The sequence below is a fragment of the Portunus trituberculatus genome, chromosome 28, assembly GCF_017591435.1.
Source record: "Portunus trituberculatus isolate SZX2019 chromosome 28, ASM1759143v1, whole genome shotgun sequence".
NCBI lineage: Eukaryota > Metazoa > Arthropoda > Malacostraca > Decapoda > Portunidae > Portunus > Portunus trituberculatus.
In genome coordinates this window covers 7,146,056-7,158,555 of record NC_059282.1, presented here as the reverse complement: position 1 = coordinate 7,158,555, position 12,500 = coordinate 7,146,056, and the positions used below count along the sequence as shown (strand labels likewise).

The window sequence follows — 12,500 nt, the reverse complement described above, 5'->3', positions numbered from 1 at the left end:
CCTATAATTATCATCCACTCACCTCGACTTCCCTTTCTCTCTTTCTCTTTCCATCTCAAAGTCTCCCTCACATCTCTTCCATTTTCTTCTCTTTTTTTTCTTTCTATCTCTCCCATAAACACGACTACCTTCAATGCGGAGTCCCCTTTCCAATTACGTATATTTTCTTCTGTCTTCCTCACTTACTCCTCCTCTGATTCCTCTTTTTATCTCTTCCTCCTCTTTCTCTTCCTTCTCTTATTCCTTCATCCATTTCCTTCCTTCCTTCCTTCCTGCAGTTTTTATTATTTGTATTATGGTTAATGTTTGTTTATCCTTCCATTTACATTCAAGTTGTACGATGCATTTATTTTTTGGGGTGTCCGTTTTCTATTCCTTCTTCTCTCTCTCTCTCCTTTCTTTACCTCCTTCTTTATATTTTCCTTTTATCACAGCCGTTTCTCCTATTTACATTATCATACTGGTTTATTTGTCTTTCCATTCATATTTATTTTAAGTCGTACAATGCATTTCTTCCTTTGTCTCTTCCTCCTCCTCCTCCTCCTCCTCGTCTTCTTCTTTCCTCCTCCTCCTCCTTCTCTACCTTCTCGGCATCTCGATGGTTATCCTTCCTTTGAATAGAGGGAAGAGAAGGTTCTTAAATGGAAAGGTGAAAGGTGTAGGTTGTCTTGAGGTCAAGGCCTGGTAGGTGTGGATGAGAGAGAGAGAGAGAGAGAGAGAGAGAGAGAGAGAGAGAGAGAGAGAGAGAGAGAGAGAGAGAGAGAGAGAGAGAGAGAGAGAGAGAGAGAGAGAGAGAGAGAGAGAGAGAGAGAGAGAGAGAGAGAGAGAGAGAGAGAGAGAATAAAAATAATAAAACGGAAAGTGCTCAACATGGAATAAGAAAAAAAAAGACAAGAAAGAAAACAGATAAAAGCGAATAAGAGACGAGAACAAGAGAGAGCGAGAGAGAGAGAGAGAGAGAGAGAGAGAGAGAGAGAGAGAGAGAGAGAGAGAGACTACAGACACTACAGGTAAGAGGTGAAGGTAAGACTGGAGAGGGGAAAAGGTTGAGAAAAACAAGTTCCGTGAAAAGACATACAAACAGCTGTGAGGAGGGCGATAAAATGAGACTCAAAACACAGACCATTAAGAAAAGGAGAGCGGATGATGAGGCTAAAATGAGACACACAGACTGAAATTGCTGTGTTCCAGAGAGAGAGAGAGAGAGAGAGAGAAGTTGAGGGGAGTGAGGTATGTGAGTAAAGATAAAAGTAAACACAAGGTAAGGGCAGATGGAGAGATGGAGAGAGAGAAGAGGGAGGGAGAGAGGGAAGGAGGAAGGGAGGGATAGAGGAATGAAGGGATGGAGGAAGGATAAAAGGAGAGATGACTCTGCGTATGTGTGGTATAATAGTACACACACACACACACACACACACACACACACACACACACACACACACACACACACACACACAGTACAATCCACACTCCCACGTACCCATAAATCCATCCTCTCTCTCTCTCTCTCTCTCTCTCTCTCTCTCTCTCTCTCTCTCTCTCTCTCTCTCTCTCTCTCTCTCTCTCTCTCTCTCTCTCTCTCTCTCTCTCTCTCTCTCTCTCTCTCTCTCTCTCTCTCTCTCTCTCTCTCTCTCTCTCTCTCTCTCTCTCTATGCCTTCAAGCCACGAGGACAAACAACATTATTTCACCCAATCGCCTCCCAGGAAAATAATCATTAGTCCAAACCTGAAGGCAGCGTAGCCAAACCCGCGGGTGTAGGTAATGCTAATGGCCTGCCTTCAAACAACTGACTGGGAAAGAGAAAAGATTGAGGAGGATAAGAGACTGGGGAGGAAGAAGAAGATGAGGAGGAGGGAGGTGGTCGTGGTGAGACTTTTATCATATTCTTTTCTCGTTATGTAAACTTATGCAAACTGTGTACTCTTCCTCTCCCTCTCTCTTTCTCTCTTCTCTTTCTCTTGGATGCGGTGGGGTGATTGACAGTGAAGGTGAGAAGAGTAAGGCAAAAGTATGCAGGGAGGAAGGGAGGCGAGGAGGCGGCGCAGTTCAAGGGTGTTGTCTCAAGTGCAAGAGGCATGTAAGTCGAGCAGGTATCAAGAATCAAGGGCAGTCAGTCAGTCATCAGCGGCCTTGGTGTGAGAGTAATGGCGGGTGTAAACAGATGATGTCTTGTGGTACATCCGGGGCCTCCTGATTCAACCCCAGGGCCAATACGGTACAGGTGAGGCATTGGGAAGGGAAGTGCGTACCCTCTGCTGTGACCTTGTGTGGTTCAGGGTATCTTTTAATCTCTCAATGTAATGATTTTTCAACTTTTCTTGTGATTCTCCATTCACAGAGATTGATTAAGTGGATGAGACCATCTTTTAATCTTCCAAAGTAATGATTTTTCAACTTTTCTCGTCATTTTCCCATTCAGAGATGAAACTTTTTTCGTCTTTGCTCATACAGATTACTTTTTCCAATCTTGCTCTGAGACAGTTTCCTCAGAGTTCGTAACACCAGACAGCGCTTCATTACGGCCACAAAGGCAGTATTAACACAACCAGTCACATGTGTAATGACAAGTAATGGACGACTGGACGCTGGACACACTACCAGACGTGAAGGAAGCGACAAGTTGGTGAGGTGGACTGGGACAAGTGACTGTTATCCATAAGTCCATAAGTACGTGGCAAGTCGCAAACGTAACCTGGAGGCGGCCACAGATGACTAACTCGCACTACAGTTACGGGAGCCTCGAGACGACCTCATTCTCTGGTGACTACAAGCGGCGAGGCGGCAAGACAGACAGGTGAACATCGCCTGAGCAACCGGTACTCGCAGTAACAGACAGGTAAGTCCCCAGCCAGCCACACACAATACACCTGTCCCTTTGGAAGTTACAGGTAGGCGTGGAAGTAGTGGTCAGGTGTTGTGTCACGCTCTGACTCACCTGAAGTCGGTGCGTCCCGATGACTGGACTTTCCGGGGAAGGGGGAGGAACTTAAATCCAGGCGGCGAGGCGACGCCCTCCAACAAACTTCAAGACACACACACACACGCGCCGGGCACACCAGCCACTGAGACACCTCCTACACCACCACAGGCACTCCACGGCACTCTGAGGTCCCGGAGACAAGCAAACACAGTGACGGAGGAGGACGGAACACAGCACGCCACGCGGAGACACGGAGAGCGACGTCCCGCCCCACACAGCCACCCAACGTCGACTGCTGGACTGGGATCCGTCTGGCCCAGGGAAGAACCGACCGCCTGGGGCACACACACACACACACACACACACACACACACACACACACACACACACACACACACACACACCGCCTCCCCCACCGCCACCCCCACACCGGCTCAACCGCTTTTCGTCCGCAGTTCACAATGTTACACACAGACCGATGCGCTTCGCCTCGCTCACTTCACGGCCCTTGAGGAGGGGGTGGGGAGGTGGGCTGAGTTGGGGGACGCGAGAAGGGAGGAGGAGGAGGGATGGAAGGACATGGTGATATCTCCCGTGCCTCCTAGAGTCGCCTAACAAGAGGGATGCTAGATGAGATAACTCTGAGGCAGATAAGCTTAACCTTCCCCAGCACCTCTCACTTTTCTTGTTCACCGTGACGTCATCAAACCTTCCACCAGGGAACCACAACGCCGCTGGTCTCGCCGGTCGCCATCTAACTGTTCCCGTGTGCTGAGCAGCGTGGCAATGAGCTTCAAGTCAGGACGCAGCCATGACGGCCACGAGGACGCGAACGCACCGCCCCCACTGGTTCCGCGGCACGAGTCAAGGCCACCCCTTCCGAGGGCTCAGGGTGGGTCGACCTCCTCTTAGGGGCAATGACCTTCCCCCGCGCCTCCTTGCCTCACCCCAGCCCCGCCCCAACCGTCCTTATCCTTTCCCCTGGGCAGAGCATCAACGTGTCCTGGCCTCTCAGTCTAACAATGTTCCTCAAGGCGAACGAAAGTGTACAGGGCGCGATACTTGGCTAATCAGGGGCAGGGCACGAGTATCCCCAGGTGGAGCTCAGTCTCTCTCTCTCTCTCTCTCTCTCTCTCTCTCTCTCTCTCTCTCTCTCTCTCGACCTTGGGGGTGGATCTGCTCCGTCGGGTGAGTGGTGCCCCGCAGTGGTCCAGGTAGTAGCGGTGCAGCCCTCCCCAGGTGCTCCCCTAGCGCGTCGCAGCGGTCAAGGCAAGGATAGTTGGCCGTTCTCACCTTACAAGTAATGGCAGGCACGCTTCCCCGCAGGGCACGTCACACCTCCATTACAATCCCAGAACTCTGAACATTACGTAACGTTCATCAACGTCATTATGCAGCCTTCCCGTTATCCCAGCGCTGACATGAATAGCAGTCAAGAGTACACAAGATAAGGACGTGACAGCAATGCCTCCAACCTCCTCCTCATACCCACGGCTCAGTAGGGACGCAAAGCCAGCCGCCACCAGTGTTTGCCGGGTGGTGACAAGTTAAGCCAGCCACCTCCTCCTCCTCCTCCTCCTCCTCCTCCTCCTTTACAGTTGAATCAGACCAACACACACAGTTAGCGTCAAGCATTTGTGTTAGTGGTGATGTTCATATACGTAGTGGATGAATTAATGTCGGTCTAGCAACGTGTTTCTTGGGAGCGACACGAGAATCCTATTATTATCAAGCTTTTATTATGCACTAATGAGGTGAATTCCATCAGCGACAAGCATGCCAAAGTATCAAGACCAGGCAAGCCACACCTGTAAACTAACCAGGTTGTCATATGTAAAATTACAAACATCTATTTACTCGTATAGGTATGTGCTATCTTCTGTCTGTGTCTATTCTTGATTTATGACGCTAATGGAAAGGAAAAATACAATCCGTCAAAAGACACCTCACTACCAAGTCTTCAGAATAGATTATGTACAAAAAAAACACTTTCGCTGGGGTCAAAAACCTGTGTGTTGTGGACACGACAACCAGAGGACGGAGTGAGTACGTAAAAAATATACAACATAAATCTCACAGAACCTTTCCTGACTGCCATAAAGAATCAGTGATAAGAATATCCACAAAATCAGTGAGCATAACATTGTGACAGAATGATCGAAACTTGATGTACCAGCTTGTTTTCATCCCTGCACTGTTGCCCTCAGCCTCAGTTCTCAAGTGGCAGAATTACCAGGATATTTACTCCCCTTATTCTACTTCACACGGTCACTGTACCTCCTCACATATGCAAAACACGGTGGAAAAACGAGCAGTAAAGAAAAAGCAGCAGTTCGCCACGTACAAGGAGACAAAGCATGAAAACAAGTCTTGACTGATCCTGAAAAAAGTTAAGTGAGCGGCTTAAGTGAGGAGCAAAATGGAGAGTAAACTGCGAAGTAAAGTAACGAAGAAAAACATTAAGTCTGACAAATATTGTAACGAGCAGAGAGAACTGAGCCTTGACGCGACACACACACACACACACACAACGACGACCTGCAGAGGAGACATAAAAACTGCTGCCACCTGTCCACATAACAACAGAACATAAGGAAAAACTGGATGTCGAGGAAAATAACCAGTACATGCAAACTAAGTCTAAGATCCACAAGCAACTTCCCCATCCCCCCTCTCTCTCTCCCTTATTCACCTCCCTTTTTCTCCTGGTCACCCTCTCTCCTTCCCTCCCTCCATCCCTCTCGCTCTCTCTCTCTCTCTCTCTCCTATTAACTGGAAACACAACTTCTGGACAACCTGCTTTCCTTTCTCCGTCCATTTCTATTCCTATCATGTCCTATCTCACTTTTCCCTTCATTTTTCAGTTTCTTTTCGCATTTTCTCCTTGTGTATTTTCTCTCTCTTTCCTTCCTAACGCTACACAACACCTCTTGATTTCCTCCATCGCCTCTCTAATCCTCCCTTCACTTCTCCCTCCAACTATCATTTTTTTTCTCTCCCTCTCACCCTCCCTCCCTCCCTCCCTGCCGGCACTAACTGAAAATGTCCCTGTGGCTTTCTCTCTCCACTTCTCCCTGGCACCTCTATTACTTTGCTTCTCCCTCCCTTACTCTTTTTTTTATCCTAACTTCTCGCCCCCCTCCACCTCTCCCTCTCTCCTTCCCACCCTCCCTGCTGGCGCTAACTGAGTCTCTCCCCGTGGCTAGGCAGGTCCCTCACCCCTGCCAGACTCCCTCCCTTCCCCAAACCCTTCTTAACCCCACCATTCCCCAGCCCACAATCCCTCCCACTCCCCTATCACTTCTACATCATTGCAGGTGTTGGCGGACGCGCTCACACACACACACACACACACACACACTATGTAGGCTGTGTGCATGTACGTGTGCGCGTAATTGTGTTCATGTTAAAGGTGCAAGCGCTTCCAATTTCATCCTGGTGAAATCTTGTGATTAAAACAGGAAAATATTAAGGGAATGAAAAACTAATGGCTGTGGGCTTTAATTTCTTTGCCGCGGGATGACAAAGGAAGCAATTTGATTAAAATATTCCGGTGATAAAAGTTTCAATTACTGGAAGCGTCCTGGACATATAGATGAGAGACCAGCGAGAGGTGAAGACACGCGCATCGATGGAGCTGAGAAATTAACGCGTATATGTGAAATAGCTTTGTCGAAATTAGAACAGAGAACCGAACCAAATTAGAAATGAATGATTAATGTTCATAGAAGGAATACAGGTAAAAGTGAGGGAGGAAAACATTCTTAATCAGATTAAAAAAAATGACAATACAGGTAAATCAAAGTGAAATAGTACAAACAAATTAACCCTTTCAGTACCGTGACGCATTTTCATATTCATTTTTGCTTACTATTTGGTGATTTTAAAAAGCTTCAGATACCTACGAGGGGGATTCGAATAATGAAGTCTGGCCATTAATATCCTGACCTTCATAAATCTTTCCTAATCTAAGTAAAATTGTCTAATAACACCCAAATTCAAGGTAAAAATGCGTCTCAATACTGAAGAGATTGAAGAAAACTCAGAATGGAAAATTTGTGATCAGGTGTTTCCTCATCAAGAGAAAATCAACCCCAAATAAAATATCATAATCAGAGAAAGCATTATAAAATCAAGAGAACGGTGAGGAAACAAATATATAGTTCCTGAAGCGTTGTTTCTTCACTCCTAATACTTAACTTGTGATCTAAACTAAATACAAATCTGCCAATTAATCAGAATCAAAACCAGCCAATACATTATGAAAAAAAGAAAAGTTGGTGGGAAAAAATATAGTCTTCGCAGCGTTATTTTCTCCTTATTGAATGCTAAACTTGTGATCAGTTAGTCCAAAATAAATCAAAATTCACCGGTAAATCAGACATAACCAGCCAATTCATTATGAAAAACAGAAAGGCGATGGAAAAATAGTCTCCACATCGTTACTTCCTCGCTATTGAATGATAAACTTGTCATCAACTTGTCCAAATTAAACAGAAATTCACCGGTAAATCAGAATCATATCCAACCAATGCATTATGAAAAGAACAGAAAGGTGGTGGAAAAAATATAGTTTCCAAAACGTTATTTTCTCGCTATTGAATACTTGACTTGTGATCAACTAGTCCAAACTAAATCAGAATCACATCCAGCCAATGCGTTATGAAAAAGAATATGAAGGTGGTGCAAAAATATAGTTTCCGAAGCGTTATTTCCCTGCTATTCAACACGACGAGATTGGCCATTCCCCGCGTCACGTAATGGAGTTCTTACGCTGTTTGAAGCAATGCCACACACTCATTGTAACGAAACTCTGCACATTTACCGCATCGTAGTTAAACACCCACCTCTTTACTCTCCCTACAGAGAAAAATAAGAGAAAAAGGATAGAATTATCAACTCTAAAGGAATGATCAGATTAAAATATGGATGATCTGTTTCTTCCTCCCCTCAAAAAAAAAAAAATAATAATAAATCCGAAACAAATAAATATTAATAAAAATAACTCACCACTAAAATTATCAAACTAAAAAAAAGGAAAATAAAAGAAAATGCTTCTAAAAAAAACTAAGAAAAAAACAAACTATGAATCCTAACCAAACAATGATGAATTAAAATGAAACACAGTCCCCAAAACAAGTCACTAATAAAAGCAATAAAGCTAAAAGAAAAGAAAAGAAAAAGGCTTAAAAAAATCTAAGAACACATACGAATCGTAAACAAATAATGGTGAATAAAAAAAAAAATATAATCTGAAAAAAAGGTCCCCATTAAAAATACGAAGCTATAAAAAAAAAGAGAAACTGAAAAAAAACATCTAAAAATACACAAAAATCTGCATTCCACAAACCGAAAAGCTGTGACGGCGAGAGAATCAATTTATATATGACTGGAATTTATATTTTTTCCTTCTATAACCCCCGGCGATTACTTCCAAAGCTCCCTCCATTTGACCGGCGCTCACAGGTAACAAACGTTTTAATCCCGGCTAGATATCAGCTGCGGGAAACGTTACCATGGAGGCGCGGAACGTTTAGGTGATCCTGTGATGCTTAATAGCCAATAATACCTGCTGTGTGGTGGGGGGAAGGGGTGACAGGTGGAGGACGCAGGTGGAGGGAACAGGTTGACAGGACAGGTAAGTTATGTGGAGTGAAGGGTGAGCTGGATAGAGAGGTGATGGTGGTTGTAGTACAGTAGTAGTAGTAGTAGTAGTAGTAGTAGTAGTAGTAGTAGTAGTAGTAGTAGTAGTAGTAGTAGTATCAGGAGAACACCTTTACCCAGACTATAATCATAATCATAACAATTTTTTTCCTCACTACAAAAGCTACTTTCACTCCACCACCACCATCACCACCACCACCACCACCACCGCAACCGCCACTGCAACCATTACCCTCACCACCATTACTACCACCACTACCATTACCACAACCACCACCTACGCCCTCACCACGGACATTAGTGAAAAATATGATCATTAAGACACACCTACACAGAAATGGAAAGAGACCGAGACAGAAAGAGAGAGAGAGAGAGAGAGAGAGAGAGAGAGAGAGATGAATATAAACACCTACAACGGTCCATATGCAAAAATAAAGATTACTGCAGCAATACCACGTTAAGCCACAATGAGAATATAATACCACATTCTGAATACAGAGAACAGAAGCAAGGCAACAATGGGGAATGATGCTCGGATGAAGATATTAAGGAACCAAAGGCGAATATTACAGGTAGCAAGTATTCATTATTATTTTTTTCAGGGATATCAACTCGCCTTCATCTTGTGACCTTGTGACAGAGAAGGCTGAAGAAAGAAGAAAGAGATAGAGAGGAGTGTGAATGTTTGAATAAACAAATGAATAAACCAACAGTAGAAGGATTAATAGAATGAATGTTCAGAAGACGATAATGTAAGGAAAAAAAATCAAGATAAATGAGGTAATAAGAGTGTAAGAGGAGGAATCTGAACATTTAAAAGACCAGTGAAGATACGCATTGAAGAAATAGTAAACACAAATATAAACAGAATAAGTAAAGAGATAAGAGAGGAAGAAATGAAATGTCAATGTTTATAAGAATGAGGAGAAAACGAGTGAAGAGATACAGAGAAGGAAGAGTAAATGTAAAGAGAATCAGGAAGAGCAATAAAATGTAATGGAGATAAACTCAAGAGGAAGCAGCCCAAGGGGGAAGAATAACAGAGTAGTGGGCATACATAAACAGGATAGAAGAAGAACCAACTGCACTCAACTTGAACGAAGGAAAATCAACGAAAGTAAAAGAAACTTAGAGTACTTTACTGGCGATCACTGGCGGGCGATTGAAGGGCGCTGACCACCACACACACACACACACACACACACACACACACACACACACACACACACACACACACACGATATCACCCATGGCATCTCCTTTAGCGACACTGACAGAGTACCTGGTTTAAGCCAATGCACCTGTTAATCTAAGCCACGCCAGACGCCACTCCACATTCTCCACCACATGCACACCTCACCACCACACCTGCTTGTCTACACACACACACACACACACACACACACACACACACACACACACACACACACACACACACACACAAGTGTTCACAAACATACAAACTAACAAACCTAGAAAATTAAAAGCACAGGAGTTTCTAAATAAAATAAATAAATAGAAATGGAAATAAATTACAATGGAAAGAGATAAACGAGACAAACAGACACACAAAGAATAAATATAGAAGTATACAAGAGCAGAATGAAGAGCCACCAACATAGAGACAGAGGTTCAACGTGAGACAGACAGACAGACGGACAGGTGGGAGGGACACATCCAGATTAGCTCATTAACTAGCAGGTTCCTGAATCAGCGGTGAGCTCGATGGACGTGGGAGCCGATCGATACTCCTCAAAAATAGTCCTTACCGCAGAACTGCCACCACCACCATCACCACCACCACCACCACCATCACCACCAAGAACTCTACCATATTGTTTCCTATCTTCTTCCATCCACTATAAGTATTTTTCTCTTTCTCTTTCATTTTGCTTCTTCTATCTATATCATATTTCCTTCCTTCCTCCTCTTTCTCTTTCGTTTTTTCTTCATCCACCATCTGCATCATATCATCTTCCTTTCTCCTCTTTCTCTTTCATTTTTCTTCATCCACTATTTTCATATTTTCTTCCTCTTTTATTTTTCCTCATCTATAATCTCTTTCATCTACCATCTACCATCTCTTTCATTTTCTTTCTCATTTACTATCTACATCATATCATTTTCCTCCCTCCTCTTCCTCTCCTCCCTTCTTCTCTACGACTGCCATCACCATCTCCATCATCACCTCATTCACCATTATTATCTTTACCGATTCCATCTTCTCCATCACCATCACTACCATCACTACCATCACCACCACCATACCCTTCTCCAAATACGCGCGTGTGTAACAAAATCCACTATCATTATCATAATCTACCACTCATTACCATAATCATTACCACATCCACCATCATCAGTCACTATCATCACCATCACCACCAGTTTTCATCACTACCACAACTAAATCAATACTTTTTAACACGTTTGTCATCACCACCATCTTTACACTCACTCATCACCATCATGACCTCTTCCTCTTCTTCTTCTTCCTCCTCCTCCTCCTCCTCCTCCTCCTCCTCCTCCGCACAGCCAGCGATCAATGCAGCAGGAATAAAAGAGGAAAAGAGATGAAGTAATCAAGATAAAATGTTGGAGATGATCGAAGTTAATTTACTTACCAATCATACTGACTTACTTACTTAATGACATGATGGTGGTGGTGGTGGTGGTGGTGGTGGTGGTGGTGGTGGTGATTATGATGGTGATGTGATGACGTTGATAAAGAATGTTTTTTTTTTTTTCAATGAAGAAAAAGAAGACAAAAGGAATATGATGATGATGAGGAAGATGGCGATAGTGATGATTAAGTAGACAGAAAAACATAAGAACAAAAACAAGAACAAGAAAACAGGAAAAGAAGAGTAAGAACAAAAAAGTGAAGATGGAAATGAAGAAGAAAAAGAAGAAGAAGAAGAAGAAGAAGAAGAAGAAGAAGAAGAAGAAGAAGAAGAAGAAGAAGAAGAAGAAGAAGAAGAAGAAGAAGAAGAAGAAGAAGAAGAAGAAGAAAGAGAAGAACAACAACAACAAGAACAAGAACAAGAAGAACAAGAAGAAGCTGAAGAAGATGATGATGAAGATGATGATGATGACGATGAAGTATACAAAGAAAAACAAAAGAACAAAAACAAAACAAGAAAAGAAGAGCAAGAACAAAGAAGAAAAAAAAGAAAAAGAAAAGAACGAAGAAAAAAAGAGGAAGAAAAATACAGGAGTAAGAAAAAAAAAGAAGAAGGAGAAGAAGATGAAGGAGAAGAAGAACAACCACACTCCCACACATACATACCGTCACACGTCACCTCTACATGGCAGGCGTCACGTACCTGGCGGGGAGAGAAGCACAGGTGAGCATGAATAATAATTAACAACCTCTCCTAACTCTTTCGTCTCCACAGCTTGCTTGTTCTGCTCATGACTCTTTACTATAACATTGTCTATGGAATTTTCAGTATATTTTTTGTTTATTTTCAAATGTGTCTTTACTTGAAGCCCTTCAGTAACATGACGCATTTCAATATTCATTCTGCTTGCTATTTGGTTATTTTATACAGCTTCAGAAACTCATGTGGGGATTAAAATAGTGAAGACTGTGGCCATTAATCTTCTAACCTCCATAGATCCTTCCGAATGTCAATAAAATGGTCTAATCGTGCACAAATCACAAGGTAAGAATGTTTCCTAGTATTGAAAGGGTTAATAAACCTTTACTTACTTATGTATTTACTATTATTTAGTCTTCTCCTTACAAACAAGTTATATTTTGTTCATTAAAGAAATTATTAGTTTCATTATTAACTATTACTACTACTACTACTACTACTACTACTACTCCTACCTCCCCTCATCCTCTCCTACCTTCCTCTTCCCACACACACACACACCTACCAAGTGTTATCCACCAAACCTTCTCCT

General features: G+C 43.2%; 1 protein-coding gene across 10 annotated transcripts in view; it reads right to left on the bottom strand.

Moving 5' to 3' along the window:
• Window positions 1-12,500, bottom strand: part of LOC123510326 — a 732,954-nt gene that overhangs the window by 665,139 nt on the left and 55,315 nt on the right. For 5 of the 10 annotated variants that reach the window (XM_045265382.1, XM_045265384.1, XM_045265387.1 and 2 more), the window contains exon 1: window positions 2,937-3,209. The exons of the other annotated variants lie outside the window; for them this stretch is intronic. The gene's annotated coding sequence lies outside the window, so the exon portion shown is untranslated. Of the gene's footprint in view, window positions 1-2,936; window positions 3,210-12,500 lie in introns of those variants that run through there. 10 annotated transcript variants of the gene reach the window in all.